We start from the raw sequence: 16,504 nt of genomic DNA on the forward strand, positions 1-16,504 counted from the left end.
GTGAGGGGGGCCACGCACCGGAGACGCGTGCCGCCTCTTCGGACATGCCACAACACCACCCTCCATGTATGAGTGCCCGGTATGACGCTCCGGTGGCATTGCTACCCCCAAGGCCCCCGTCCCGCCTAACCCTGCAGCGGTTGACCACGAGATCTAGCCTTTTGACTTCCCACGGACGGGCTTTGACCAGTGGACCTCTCCACCCGGTTGTGTCAGGTCGGCCCATAGGGACACCCGGGAGCAACATCCAGGCCAAACCCACAGCTACATCCACTCCGTGTAGACCCGACGCGTCCGTTTCCCCCCTCCAGGTGCCGCCGGCAGCGCCGTCCATGAGGGGGGCACACCACGGACGTGAGGGGGGTTACACTCTGGAGACGGGTGTCGGGCGTTTGCAACCGCCACAAAACTTCTGTCGGCATAGCTGTTTTTGATTTTAATAAAATAAAAGGACCTATATTTAAAAGATACAAACTATATATTCATAATACAAACTATAAATGACCGCACATTATTGACGTGCTCAAAAAAATACAAACTATATATATATATATATATTCATAATATATGAAAAAAAATACAAACTACATATATATTCATATGTATGTTTATATTTAACATGCTACATGTTAGTTGATATAATAATACATAAGAAAGCATAAATATATATATATATATATATATATATATATATATATATATATATATATATATATATATAATCTAACTATGCCGACAGCATAGCCGTCGACATAGATCCGGCCAGGGTTTAGGCGGCGGGCGGTGGGCCGCGGATCACTGACGTGGCAGATATGCCGACGGCAGCCGTCGGCATATGCTCTGAACGGTGCGGCCCGCATCGGTGACGTGGCCTGCGGACCTATGCCGACGGCCCGCCATCTCGATCGTCGGCATAGTTCTGACGACGTTAGCCAGGGGGGTTGTCGGGCCAACGGTTATGCCGACAGCCCTTGTAAGCCGACGGCAGCTGTCGGCGTACATGCAGCTAGGCCGACGGCCGTTCTATGCCGACGGGTGCCGTCGGCTTAGCTCTGTGTAACCCGACGACTAGGGTACGCCGACGGCCAGAACCAGGCTGTCGGCATAGCTCCGAAGAAGCCGACGGTAGCCGTCGGCATTGTTTTGGCCGTCGGGGTAGCGCCTTGTTTCGGTAGTGACTTCCCTGCCTAGCCAACCTCATCCTTCTCCCCGCCGTCGGCAGCCGTGGGATGGAGAGGTGTTGCGATTCACAAGGACGGCTGCAGCAACGGCTTTGAGAGGCATGGCGACCAGGGAGGGAGGCGCGACAGGGAGGAGGATCGAGGTTCGTGGGCCAGCTGGACTGGCCGGGGTCGATGCGGCCCACGCATCGGGTGCGAGCGGCGGCGGCGCTATGCGTTCGGCTCGCATACGACGGTGGCGGTGCTCGGGGCAAAGGTAAGGCGGGGACGCGGCAGGCGGCAGAGGAGGACGGGACGGGCTGGATCCCGTCAGCGCCGGCGGGGTCCGGAGGCTAATGATGGCCAGCGGCTAAGGCGCAAGCTCCGTCGGCTGCTTCCATGGCGTCTCGAGGTCCCTGATTTGTTTTTGCGTCTTGAGGTCCCTGTTGACAAGAGAGAAGGTGAGAGGGAGAAGAAGGGAAAGAAGGGATAGAAGGAGACGAAGGAGAAGGCAGGCATGGTCCAGTGCAGCTCCAGCGGCGGCGAGCAACGGCGGCGAGAGGTGGGGGCGCTCGGGGCCAGAGCTCCTCGCGTATCTCCTCTGCCTGCGCAGCACGACTCCCCGAAACGTTTTTTTTTACTGTACCAACTTAAATTAAATATGTAGTGCGGGTTAATTGCCCAAAACATCAGGGACCTTTATGCAAAAAAGCCACGACGTTGAACCCGGAGACCCAATCCGTGCTATATTATTAAACTAGTGCAAATGCCCGTGCGTTGCACCGGGCAACAAAAGAGGCACAACCTACTTAAGATCTAGCTCGAGAGATTTTCACACTGCAACTATGCCAATATGATGTTAATATGCCGGCAGTTTATTGTGCCTCTGTTGTGATCCTCTTTCCAACCAACATAAATGAGCATTGTTGAACACCGATTTTGATGGATAAAGGGGATGCAGCAACCAGATAAAGAAATCATATACTCCCTCCATCCGGAAATAAGTGACATTGTTTTAGATTTTGAATTAAAACAGCTTCACTTATTTCCGCAAGGAGGGAGTAATAGTTAATGTTCTGTACATTATTGCACTTTGAATCCAACCAAACAGAGGTGCATTATGGTATTTAAAGTTAATTTCATCCTTATACTAATAAATCAGAGTCTGCAATCTTATGTACTGAAAGGAGAATCAAAAGAGGAGAACAACATATTTTCAGAGCTCTTAGATCCTTGATGACAAATTCTTATTGTTTCTGATAAACTTGTGTTCTCCAATTTTAGCCCAACACTCTGAACTATCTCATCATACAGTTTTGATAAACAATACAAAGAATTGTTTTCGCTTTTGAATATGCTTGGAGATGAAAACTGCTTGTTGCTATTTATAAAGAATGGAAGTTGGTTATGTACTGATAAAGTGGTAGCACGTAATACCTCCACCACAAGAATTTTTGCCTTCAATACATCCACATAATGTAATCCGACATTGTATCCCCTAAATCTGAAGGATTGTCACTGTATTAGTAATCTGCAAGAGCACAGATCGCCACATTCATCTATTGGAGAGTTATCCAACAAAAAATCTTGTTATCACAACAGAACACAAGGTACAGAATAGAGTAGCGCACCCATTTATTAAAAGAAAACCATGCCAAACTTTAATAACCTGTATATGTGGCCATGTTTTTTAGAGCGACTTCGATGAAAATCAGGGGCTCCACTGGTCTTAATGAAGACAATAACATCACTCAGACCAAGTTACTAACAGACCTAAAACTATCATCTAGAAAGCTGTGATTTACTCTGTTTAACAAACAAAAATATGTGTTTATTTTGTCCCTAAGAAAATTTCAAACATGTGTACAAAAATAGTACCCAGGTTGTGCAAGCTAAATATCTACATTTTCTAAGTTTCAGTTGTAGCATCAGGAGTAATAGTCCCACTGTGCAAAATTCACAAGCAGAAACAAGATGTTCTAACTAACCTGGAATCGCCAGATGGAAGTAGCCGAAACAATGTGGCAAACACCTAGCCTTCTCTCCAGTCTATCAGATTTCTGATTGTAAACACAGCCTGAAAACTAAGAAAAAGAAATCATCAATTAAACCACAAGATAGCATATTGAACGATCTAATGGCGAGTCAGACACAAACTTCATAAGCTACAATCTTCTCTAGCAAAGAGGCATGATCGTCCCAGGTTATCTGATGGTTCTGTAGAGCCGCTGGGCTGAGCCACGTCACCCATCAGATGCAGACAGAACCGTAGCATTCTCCTACCTGTACTCCATATTTGTAAGTGCTAATTACACAGGAAAACCAACAAAAGGACATCTTGGTTAAACCTCCTTATGCCATCTTTCTTTTGACATTCTACGAGCACTAACAAACTGAAATCCTCCGGTTTTCCACGGAAAAAGAACTTTCGCTGAACCAAGTATGAACAAGAGCAGAGTGTGATGGGAACCACCCACTGCCCAACTCCTTCAGACCCACTTGATAAGAACTGTGTCTGCAAGAAACAAGACCATAAGATTTCAGAAAGCCATAGGCCAGAACAAAAATTGATAACAATGATAAAACAGGTAAAGTTGAAAAGGATTTTGTGCGTGTCCACTTTCCAATAGTGCATGGATAGGTCTGTAACATAGATAGATAGCCCCAATACTTCGCCATGCAGGCATGCCTAGACAGTTAGATTAGATAGAAATAGACTGCCTCAGCTGGGCACCAACCAACATACCTAGCTTCATGCACACATTAATTCACATGCTCACTCCTCACCATGAGATGAATCTGGAACCTTTTTGGTTGCTCTTGTGAACTGAACCTAAGGAAGCAAACACATCAAGGTATACGAAAACCTATAACTGTACAACCAAACAGTTTCATGGGCTTCTATCTACCGGCCAATTCAGAAACAATCAACTAAAAAGCAATCAGAAGTGGCACCAATTCAGAAGCAATAAACTGAAACAAACATGGCTTCTATCGACTGATTAGCTTTCAAGGGGACACATACCTCTGGTGTAGCCGCCGCAGGAAACATTGGACGGCTCGAGAGATGTTCTTCTTCCGCCGGCGAACTCGGTGATCTATAAAATAAAAGTGACTGCAATGCTGAATGTTCAAAGTAAGAAGAAATTTAGCATCATATGCAACAGACTCGTAAGCAATTCTCAGTTTGCCTAATGGCCCCTAATAAGCCATGTTGCTTCCTTTTTTCCATCGAATTTTATGTGAGCAATGTGGTTCGGCATTTCATCAAACATGTGGAAGGCAGAGATGATATGCAGTAATCTAGAGGAAAATAGAGCACTTACATCTCATCATGGCTTAGTAGGAAGAGAACACGACTGATCATGGAGCCGTCGACGTCGAGGGAAGCGACAAACTGGACACACACTCAAAACGCGAATCTGAGGAAGCACGGCGCCCCGGCCCATGCCGTCGAAGATGCTTCGCGCCGTCTCCCCAATCCGTCGGGAAGCCTCCTGCACACAGCCTCCTCGCCCTCCTACGCATCATCTCCGCCCTCCTCCCGTCGCTCGCCGGTGAGACCACCACGACGTTGGTCGCTCCCCTCCAGCCGACCTCCTCTCCTCCGGCGCGCGCTCGAGCCGGCCGGCCGGCGCGGGCACGGAGCGCAGCGGCCTGGGCCTCGGCGTGGGCGAACCGCGCACGGAGGACTTGGACGGTGCGGGGGAGGAGGGCGCGGCAGAGAGGGGGCAGGCCACGGTGCCGGGAGGACGGCACGGCGGAGGAGGCGGGGAGGCGCGGTCGCTTGATTCAGGGCTGGGGTATTTTCTCGCGAAATACGAAACGTTTTTTTCCACTTTTTTACTGTACTGCGGGTTAATTACTTAATACCATAGGGTTTTTTCTGAAAAACGTTTCTGAAAAACGTCGCGACGGTGGTGAACCGAGTTAATTGCACAGAAATACCACAATTCGGGCATCACATGCAGATTGGTACCACGATTGCTAATTTTTGCGTGTCAGTACCAACATTCGTCCAAATTTTTGCAAATTAGGCTAAATTTTTGCAAATTAGGCTAAAACGTGTATTTATACGTATTAACAGTGTATCTGACCGTTGGGGCCCGTCTGTCAGATGCCGACGTGGCATATTTTTTGCAGAAAACCCCTTGGCTTTATATGTAATCACATAAATGCCCATTTTTTCACAGGAAAACCGCCATTGAGAGGGACTTTTTTTTTGTTCGCAAGTTTTTCGCGGACTTGTTTTTTTTTTGTTCGCAAGTTTTTCGCGGACTTGTTTGAACGTTTCCGGGTTTCCGGTGAATTGAACAAATAAATAAATAACCGGAACGAAAAAACGCGCGCTAGCGCGACTCGAACCCGCGACCAGCAGGTGTGCCGCCGGGCGCGCTAGCCACTACGCCACAGCGTCGCTGTTGACGCGATACAGGCGAACTTTCTATTATACTAGCGCATACGCTGGGCCGGCACGCTGGGCCGGCACCTGGGCCAAGCAAAGCCTGCAATATTTTACAAAAAATTTAGTAGATGCAAAATGATCATTTTTTAATAGATGCGAAATGATCAGTTTTTAATAGATGCAAAATGATCATTTTTTAATAGATGCAAAATGATCATTTTTTCTTATTTTTACACAGGCTGTATTAATAGCATTATCTTTGAGAAAAATATTAGTTTGGTAAACATGCAGATTACTACATGTGTTATTTTTTGACAAATAGAAATATGAACCCGAGAATGAAACTTTCATCGTTTTAAAAAAGTTCAATATATAGGTGACAAATGGTTTTATAATACAAAAAAGTTCATCGTATATTTATATAAAATCATTGTATATAAAAAAATGTTCAATGTTCAGTGTTTATTTACAAAAAATATCGCAGAATAAAAAGTTCACTATAAACTTAAAAAATGTTATGATCATTTTGCATCTATTAATTTTGTTTACATAATGCGCGGTGAATATTTATTACAAAAATGATCAATATAAGTTAAAAAATCTTAATATATGTTGAACAATTTTGGTAACATATATTAAGAAAATTGTTCAACATACCTGTGGCCTGGAGGTCCTGCCCGCCTTTTAACCAGAGCATACCTGTGGCCTGGTGGCTGGCGCGCTCCGCTTGCGTGTTGCTGGTTGCAGGTTCGAAACCTGTTGATGATGTGCTGTTTTTCCTTTATTTTATTTATTTATGCTGAACATTTTTTTAAATACGTTGAACAATTTTCTAAAGATATGCAGGTCGGCGGCAGACGCTGTATAATAAAAAGTTGGCCTGTATCACGTGCCGGCCCAGCGTGCCGGCCCAGCGTGTGCCCTAGTATAATAAAGTCTTCGCCTGTATCACGTCAACAGCGACGCTGTGGCGTATTGGCCAGCGCGCGTTTTTTTCATTCCGGTTGTTTATTTGTTCAATTCGCTGGAAACTTTCGAATGAGTCCGCGAAAAACTTGCGAACAAAAAAAAAAGTCTCTCTCAATGGCGGTTTTCCTGCGAAAAAATGGACATTTATGTGATTACGTATAAAGCCAAGGGGTTTTTTGCAAAAAATATGCCACGTCGGCACCTGACAGACGGGCCCCAACGGTCAGATACACTGTCAATACGTATAAATACGCGTTTTAGCCTAATTTGCAAAAATTTAGACGAATGTTGGTACTGACACGCAAAAATTAGCAATCATGGCACCAATCTGCATGTGATGCCCGAATTGTGGTACTTCTGTGCAATTAACTCCGGTGAACCTGAAGAGTCAATCCGAGCTGAGATTAGGGAGAGATTGATCGTCGGCTAGACCAGTTATATATGAATTGTCCATGGTGTGGAGATGGTGGTCACGGTCCGCGTCACCGCCATCAGCGCCCACCTCTGCCCGAACCAGTGGCGGCTGACATTGGAACCCCAGGAGATGATCGACACACGTCATGTGGTGACCCAGGTGGCTGATGCAGTCGTCTCGTGGGATGGACGTGACGACGTCTATGGACCATGGTCTACCATCAAGTGAAGACGAAAGAGAAGTTGGTGTACGAGTTTTGCAGTGTAGGCTTTCCAACACTAGCCTAGCGCCTCCAGGAGAAATGTTGTTCTTCATCGTCCGTAGCACCGTCAAGTCAAGTAAGTGGTGTTTATTTTTCGGCTCGAGATGTCTCATGGACGCATGTGTTCGATGTTTCCGCGAAAAAAATCGAGTGCTCCGCGTTATGCATTAGGCGCAAGTTGGGTGGTTTTTGTGCCCTAGTTCAAATCTAGTATCATGTTGTTGTTGTTACCCAAACCTCAACTGTGGTGATTTTGGGGTAATAACTCTTCATAATACGATCTCACAAACTTGTTTTTGGTGGTGATTGTATTCCCATGCATGGTCACTCTATTGTTTGTTCCAATTTATGGATTTCCCTTAAAGTATTTACTCAGGAAAAAAATAAGTTCTGCATTAGTTACAGAGCACAAAGATGAACACATCTTTTATCGTGGAAGAAACTAAGACTAGACACCATGGAGAGTAACATACACTAGTAACATACCCATATATCCCTAGACTATGGTACTACCTCAATAGTGGGTAGTAACATAAGAGTGGTAACATGCAAAGCTTCATTTATTAGGTTACACATTCATATTGCAATGGGACATGTGATGTTATAGTAACTAGCTAAGTTACTCAAACTACCTCTCTCCTCATTAACTCATTGCCACATAAGCAAATTTGCTGAGTTAGACTCGATGTTAGTACCGAAGTTACTCCCACTATGGCTAGTCTAATAGTACTGATAGCTAGTGCAGTAAGGTATGTTGCTAGTCATAGTGGCAGTAACTTAGCTAATAACATAACGCATAGCAAGACAAATTTGCTTATGTGACAAGCAATTAATGAGCAAAAAGAGGTTTGGGGTACCGTAACATAACGCACCCCGAGACAAGACGAGTCTATGTCTAAATAAATGAAGGCTTGCATCACACCACAATCATATTACTACCCACTATGGAGGTAGTAATATAGGCTGCACCTGCACGTTACTAGTCTAACTTACTCCCCATTATGACTAGCCTTAGTAAAATTCCGACCCATGCATTCGATGTTGAGCTCAATTTAAGAAGAACAATACAAGTAAGGAGCAGTAGAAACATATTGTAACATCACACAGTACACCACCACTGTCGATCCATGCAAGGATAGACGACCAGTGATGCGTGACAGAAACTATTATGGAAGGAAAAGAAGAACATTAAAGAGTGGATTACACGGTGGTAAATAAGCTCCGAAGTAACACCCATGCATATGTTACCGGCAATGTCCGCTGGGGGTCTGGTCAGGGAGTCTAAACTGGAGGGGGCTCGCACAAGTTCTTGAAGGCGACCTGGCAAGGGGTGAACAACTGGTTCACGCACGTCTGGCCCAACCCTGGAGTGAAGGCGCAAAGCACGATGCACATCTTCTCCGCAAAGGCGTTGCACGCAGGTACGCATGCGGTACGGCATGGCGTCTTCGCACTAGGGCAAGCTAGCGGTTGCCGGTCGATGTAGGCCATCGCTGGCTGCCCCGCGGCAGACATGAGGATGACCACCAGCACCACGCCGATGGCTGCCATCTTAAGCGCGGATGTAGCCATTGGTCGTACCTAGGGCCAAGGAATGGCTTAGCTAGGAAGACAGTGCAAGATCGACAGGGAAGTGAGAATGTGTATGTGGTGCCCAGATGAGCAGGACGATGCACATGGAACTGGAATCATGGAGTATGTGTGTATATGCAGTATCATACACCTTCGTGTTGACTTCATCATTTCAAGTGGACCGTGCAATTCATTTGTGGCCGCTACCTCACTCATTAACCTCTATTCTAATACATGTTGTATCGAATTGTCAGCCACAATTGAATCATGCATTCAGCGGATCTTACTATTTTATGATTTTCCCTGATCTTTACTTGATCTGCAACATTAATCAAATCAAGAGGGCATATCAGTTGCTCAGGCACATGGTGCTGGATATGTAGCGTTTCGGTTTTACAATGTGGCTAGAGAAGATGTTACCAATGCAGTCCGGTAAATTCAGGGATTTATTGCTAACTCACCTTGTGTGTTGACTAGATCTGGCAAGTTTACTCTAATTAAGATCTCACTACAATATATAGTTTGTCTGAGGTGTGGCATAACACATCTTTCATTAGTTCTTTTTAGTTGCTCTTTCAAGAGTTTATGGACAGCTAGGTCGCCAGCCAAGATCCATATCGGGATGTGGTTGATATGGCATGATTCCGTGCCCACTAAAATGGGCTGGCAAGGAGATTTCGTGTGTAGATTTTGTGATCAGAATGAATCTGTTCACCATTTGTTCATTTTTATGATCAGACAGGAGGGTTGAGGAATCATCCATGGCGTCGTGGGCAGGGACTAGGGACGACCGGAAGTTGTCAAATACTGGCAACAATGGAGATGCTGCACATATATTGGCTAAAAGTGTTATAAAATACAACACCTCGAGATGCAAATTTGCATCTCTACCTCCCGGATGATATAAAAATGCGGTCGTGCGCCAACTCCAACCATCGTTAAATTCGCCCCACCTCCAACCGCCCCCTGTGCGTGTGTCCTCTCACCATATTGTCGCCGCTGCCCACCCACCCACCCGCTCCACAACCCCGCCGCAAGTTCCACCGCTCCTCCACTACCGCCCGCCTCGGATCGAGCGTTTTTTCCGTCGCTCCTCCGCCGCCACCCGATCCGCCACCGTCATCGCCGCTCATCCACCACCACCAAGCCACCGTCCAGCTCCTACCCGTCGTTTTCCCCTACCGCCGCTCCCTGATTCCAGCATACTAGCCGTGCTGCCGCCACGCCACCGCCGCCCACATATCCTAGCCGCACCACCACCGCACCGTCGCCACCATGCCACTGAAGAACCTCCCGAGAGCAAGATAGTGTTCTTCGGTGTGCGGGCGAGGCCATCCGGCAATTCAACATTTAGTTCTTCGACGAGCCCGTAGCTTTAGGCTCGGCACGTACCCTACCACTGACAAGGCCGCGCGGTCATACGACGTGACAGCATGGCGTGCCTAGAGGCCAAGGACGGAGCTCGACTTCCAGCAGATTGAGACCTTGGCGGATGCGGAGTTCCTCGCACCCGAGGGCTTCCGGATAGAGGAGATGATGATGACGAAGAAGAAGCTGGCAATTCGTTTTTATCCAGGTGACAGCGATGAGCCAGCGATGGCGAGGTTCGCGCTGGAGCATCCAGAATATCCCCACGATGAATGTGAGTTCTACTAGAAGCGTGATGCCGAGTGGAAGAAGAAAAGGGTGAAGTAGGAGGGCGAGGACGGCCCCTCGACGGTGATCACCGTTGATTCTGAGTCGGAGGACTGGGCTGACTCGAAGGAGGACAACTAGGTGTGCGATGACCCGAGCAAGAAGGAGTTCTAGGAGCAGTTCAAGAGCTCCAATGAGGTGTAGTTTCATCTTCGATGTAGTTGAACTAGTTCTTTTAACTACTACTAGTAGTTCGATGGACATAGTAGTTTCAACTATGTTTAAATTGTATTTTAGTTTGCACTATGTTTAATTATATATTAATAAGAACTATGTTTAATGATGTTTGAAATGAAGTAGTACTTGAACTTGCTATGTTTGAAATGATGTAGCAGTTAAACTAGTTTTACATCTTCAAATACATCATCAGTTGAAGTAGGACATTTACATCACAAAATATACATCATTTGTTGAGATTGGATCTTTTATGGAGGTGTAAATTATACAACACCTCCTTTTACATCTCCAAATTTATATCATATTGAAGATGCTCTAACTTTCTATATGCTAATTGAGAAAGGAGCCACACAATAGTTCCACGGCTGTAATTAGCTATGGGTGACTCTACGGTCAAAGCACAGACGTCGCATAGCCACCAATCGGAATTAATTAATTTAGTGGCACTTTTCAAAAAGTGATGTACTACTACTCCCAATATCCACGTTTATTAAACCAATACACATTTAAATTTACCTTTTTTCGTGGGGACATTTTCAAATTGGAATTTACAACATTTGTTGGCTAGACCAGTTATATATGAATCGTCCATGGTGTGGTGATGGTGGTCACGGACTGCGCCGCCCCCATCGACGCCCACCTCTTCCTAAACTAGTGACGGCTGACATTGGCACCCCATGATCTTTATCCATTGTCCATATTACGTTTTGGAGTTTTCTTAATTGAGGCGGGGCGGGGGGGACGCCATGGAGATGATCAATGCACGTCATGGTGGCGACCCAGGTGGCTGGTGTAGTCATCTCATGGGATAGACGTGATGACGTATGTGGACCATGGTCTACCATCAAGTGAAGACGAAGGAGGAGTTAGTGTACGAGTTTTGTCAATATGTAGGCTTTCCAACACTAGTCGAGTGCCTCCGGGAGAAATGTCATTCTTCGTCATCAGTAGCATCGTCATGTCAAGTAAATGGTGTTTCTCTTTCGGCTACCGAGATGTCTCATGCACGCATGTGTTTGCTGTTTTTGCGACCAAATTCGAGCGCCAATTCTCCGTGTTATGCATTAGGTGCAAGTTCGGTGGTTTTTGTGGCCTAGTTCAAATCTAGTATCATGTTGTTACCCTAGTCTCAAGTGTGGTGGTTTTGGGTCAATAACTCTTCATAATACGATCTCGCAAACTTTTTTTTAGTGGTGATTGTATTTCCATGCATGGCCACTCTAGTGTTTGTTCCAACTTCTGCATTTCCCTTAAAGTATTTTCTCAGAAAAATAAATAAGTTATGCATTAGTTACAGAGCACAAAGATGACCGCAGCTAGCGCAGTAAGGCTAGTCATAGTGGCAGTAACTTAGCTAGTAACATAACGCATATCAAGACGAATTTTCTTATATGGCAAGCAATTAATGAGGAAAGAGATGTTTGGGGTAACATAATATGTTACCGTAACATATTTAAATAAATAAAAGCTTGCATGACACCACAACTATATTACTACCCACTATATAGACTTAGTAATATAGGCTAGTAATATATGCATGTTACTAGTCTACATTACTCTCCATTATGACGAGCCTTAGTAAAAGTCCGACCCATGCATCTGATGTTGAGCTCAATTTAACAAGAACAATACAAACAATACATGTAGCTGGTTACAGCGTGAACGAGCAGTAAAAACATAGTTTAACATGACACAATACACCACCACCGTCGGTCCATGCAAGGATGGATGACCAGTGATGCGTGACAGAAACTATTGTGAAAGGAAAAGGAAAACATTAAAGAGTGGATTGCACGGTCACTAGTAGAAAAGGGGGCAATGGCCCAGGCCAGTTCAGCCCATTAGTCCCCGTTCAATCCAGAACCGGGACCAATGGAGCTATTTGCCCCGGTTCGTGAGCCCAGGGAGCCGGCCGGGCCACGTGGGCCATTGGTCCCGGTTCGTCCGGACCTTTTGGTCCCGGTTGGTGGGACGAACCGGGACCAATGGGCCTGGCTCCTGGCCCACCACTATTGGTCCCGGTTGGTGGTATGAACCGGGACCAATGGCTACCCGTTAGTCTCGGTTCATGCTACGAACCGGGACCAATAGTGCTGCCTATATATACCCCCTCGCTCGCGAGCAGAGCACTCCAGTGTTCTGTTTTTCTCTTGCCGGCGAGGGGGGGCTTTGTGGTGCTCTAGCTCACCTCCATAGCACATGAGGTGTTCGATGAAATGCCCGAGCCACACTACTTAAGCTTTCTCCTCTCCAAGCTCGACCTCCAACCTCTATTTTCCTCAATATTTGTCTAGGTTTAGCGGTCCATCACGCCCCGTCCCCGTCTTCACCGCCGTCGATCACCCGCGCCGATCTCATCGCCAGCACCACCGTGGTGAGCCTCTTGTTCTTATCTTCTTTCTGAAAGGAAAAATATTCTTACTTGTATTATTTTCTTACTTTTATTATTGCATCTTATATAGTGCGATGGTTTTGGTATCCGCCCCCGTCGGCCCTCGTCCTGTCTATGATTCGGATGTGGTATATATTATCTTTTCATAACTATTGGTTCATTTATTGTTTATGAAAATTATGCCGACCAACGTGACATAGATTTTATTTATCTAGGAGGTTGTTGAACCGGAAATTCCATCCGACCCTATTGTCGAGAGGTTAAATTTAGTTGAAGAAGAAAACAATTTCTTGAAGGAAAAAATAAAAAAACTTGAGGAGGAGAAGATGATATTGGAGTTGCATGTTGCGGATGTCGTCGATGATCACAAGATCAAGATGGATGCAATGTGCTTGAAGATGAGAAAGATTAGAAAATATGCCATTCATACCGAGGCTTGGTATCATTATGCCGTTGGATCAGTTATTACCTTGGTTGCGATTATGATCGCATTTGTTTTCGCATTGAAATGTTTTACATAGTTTCAATGTATGGTTTAATTAATTTAGATGCTCTGCAGAGCTTTATGTTGTTAGATGAGAACTATGTATGTACTTTGGTTTTTATGTGATGATGAACTTCTATTAATTTGGTCACTTAATTATCTATTCATGATGTTCTGTAATGATTTTTGACACACTTAATTATATATAATGCACGCAGATGAACCGGCAATGGATGTACGGTGACAGACACACCTCCGAGTACATTAAGGGCGTGCATGATTTTCTCGAAGTGGCTGAGGCAAACAAGCAGAATGGTTTTATGTGTTGTCCACGCCCTCTATGTGGGAATACGAAGTCTTACTCTGACCGGAAAATCCTTCACACCCACCTGCTTTACAAGGGTTTCATGCCACACTATAATGTTTGGACGAGGCACGGAGAAATAGGGGTTATGATGGAAGACGGCGAGGAAGAAGAGTACGATGACAACTATGTGCCCCCTAAATACGGTGATGCTACTGAACATCAAGATGCACCAGACGATGTGCACGATGGTGCTGTAACGGGCAAAGCTGCTGAAGATCAAGAGGAACCAGACGATGTGCCCGATGATGACGATCTCCACCGGGTCATTGTCGATGCAAGGACACAATGCGAAAGTAAAAAGGAGAAGCTAAAGTTCGATCGCATGTTAGAGGATCACAAAAAGGGGTTGTACCCCAATTGCGAAGATGGCAACACAAAGCTCGGTACCGTACTCGAATTGCTGCAGTGGAAGGCAGAGAATGCTGTGCCTGATAAAGGATTTGAGAAGCTACTGAAAATAATGAAGAAGAAGGTTCCAAAGGATAACGAATTACCCGACAGTACATATGCAGCAAAGAAGGTCGTATGCCCTCTAGGATTGGAGGTGGAGAAGATACATGCATGCCCTAATGACTGCATCCTCTACCGCGGTGCCTACAAGGATCTGAACGCATGCCCGGTATGCGGTGCATTGCGGTATAAGATCAGACGAGATGACCCGGGTGATGTTGACGGCGAGCCTCCCAGGAAGAGGGTTCCTGCGAAGGTGATGTGGTATGCTCCTATAATACCACGGTTGAAACGTCTGTTCAGAAACGGAGAGCATGCCAAGTTGATGCGATGGCACAGTGAGGACCGTAAGAAAGACGGGAAGTTGAGAGCACCCGCTGACGGGTCGCAGTGGAGAAAAATTGAGAGAAAGTACTGGGATGAGTTTGCAATGGACCCAAGGAACATATGGTTTGCTTTAAGCGCGGATGGCATTAATCCTTTCGGGGAGCAGAGCAGCAATCACAGCACCTGGCCCGTGACTCTATGTATGTATAACCTTCCTCCTTGGATGTGCATGAAGCGGAAGTTCATTATGATGCCAGTTCTCATCCAAGGCCCTAAGCAACCCGGCAACGACATTGATGTATACCTAAGGCCATTAGTTGAAGAACTTTTACAGCTGTGGAATGGAAACGGTGTACGTACGTGGGATGAGCACAAAAAGGAGGAATTTGACCTAAAGGCGTTGCTGTTCGTGACCATCAACGATTGGCCCGCTCTCAGTAACCTTTCAGGACAGACAAACAAGGGATACCACGCATGCACGCACTGTTTACTTGACACCGATAGTATATACCTGGGAAGCTGCAGGAAGAATGTGTACCTGGGCCATCTTCGATTTCTTCCGACCAATCATCAATGTCGAAAGAAAGGCAAGTATTTCAAAGGCGAGGCAAATCACGGGAAGAAGCCCGCCATGCGTACCGGTGATCACGTACTTGCTATGGTCAATGATTTACACGTAGTCTTTGGAAAGGGTCCCGGTGGATTAGCTGTTCCGAATGACGCTGAGAATCACGCACCCATGTGGAAGAAGAAATCTATATTTTGGGACCTACCCTACTGGAAAGACCTAGAGGTCCGCTCTTCGATCGACGTGATGCATGTGACGAAGAACCTTTGCGTGAACCTGTTAGGCTTCTTGGGCATGTATGGGAAGAGAAAAAATACACCTGAGGCATGAGAGGACCTGCAACGCTTGCACGAAAAAGAGGGCATGCCTCCGAAGCAGTATGAAGGTCCTGCCAGCTACGCTATTACGAAAGAAGAGAAAGAAATATTCTTTCAATGCCTGCTCAGTATGAAGGTCCCGACTGGCTTCTCGTCGAATATAAAGGGAATAATAAATATGCCAGAGAAAAAGTTCCAGAATCTAAAGTCTCATGACTGCCACGTGATTATGATGCAACTGCTTCCGGTTGCATTGAGGGGGCTTCTACCGGAAAACGTCCGATTAGCCATTGTGAAGCTATGTGCATTCCTCAATGCAATATCTCAGAAGGTGATCGATCCAGAAATCGTACCAACGGTAAGGAGTGATGTGGCGCAATGTCTTGTCAGTTTCGAACTGGTGTTCCCACCATCCTTCTTCAATATCATGACGCACGTCCTAGTTCATCTAGTCGACGAGATTGTCATTCTGGGGCCCGTATTTCTACATAATATGTACCCCTTTGAGAGGTTCATGGGAGTCCTAAAGAAATATGTTCGTAACCGCGCTAGGCCAGAAGGAAGCATCTCCATGGAGCATCAAACAGAGGATGTCATCGGGTTTTGTGTTGACTTCATTCCTGGCCTTAAGAAGATAGGTCTCCCTAAATCGCAGTATGAGGGGAGACTGACTGGAAAAGGCACGCTTGGAAGGGACTCAATAATATGCAGGGACGGATATTCTTGGTCTCAAGCACACTACACAGTTCTACAGAACTCTACCTTGGTGACCCCGTATGTCGATGAACACAAGAACAGTCTGCGCTCCAAACACCCGGAGCAGTGGGACGACTGGATTACATGTGAACACATCAGGACTTTCAGCAGTTGGTTGGAAACACGTCTCAGAGGTGACAACACTATTTGTGATGAGCTGTACTTGTTGTCCAGGGGACCATCTTCGA

At 45.9% G+C, this 16,504-nt stretch overlaps 1 long non-coding RNA gene across 5 annotated transcripts in view; it reads right to left on the reverse strand.

Annotated features, from left to right (window-relative positions):
• Window positions 1-4,941, reverse strand: part of LOC119282555 — a 6,180-nt gene extending 1,239 nt beyond the window's left edge. Inside the window, exons 1-6 of one of the 5 annotated variants that reach the window (XR_005138778.1) lie at window positions 4,487-4,941; window positions 4,186-4,258; window positions 3,907-3,993; window positions 3,318-3,675; window positions 3,149-3,244; window positions 1,893-2,691 (exon numbers count right to left, since the gene is read on the reverse strand). This is a non-coding gene — a long non-coding RNA (uncharacterized LOC119282555). Of the gene's footprint in view, window positions 1-1,892; window positions 2,692-3,148; window positions 3,676-3,906; window positions 3,994-4,185; window positions 4,259-4,486 lie in introns of those variants that run through there. The other 4 variants (XR_005138776.1, XR_005138777.1, XR_005138775.1 and 1 more) reach the window with 4 other exon arrangements.
• Window positions 4,942-16,504: the final 11,563 nt, after the last annotated feature.

The sequence above is a fragment of the Triticum dicoccoides genome, chromosome 3B, assembly GCF_002162155.2.
Source record: "Triticum dicoccoides isolate Atlit2015 ecotype Zavitan chromosome 3B, WEW_v2.0, whole genome shotgun sequence".
Classification (NCBI taxonomy): Eukaryota; Viridiplantae; Streptophyta; class Magnoliopsida; order Poales; family Poaceae; genus Triticum; species Triticum dicoccoides.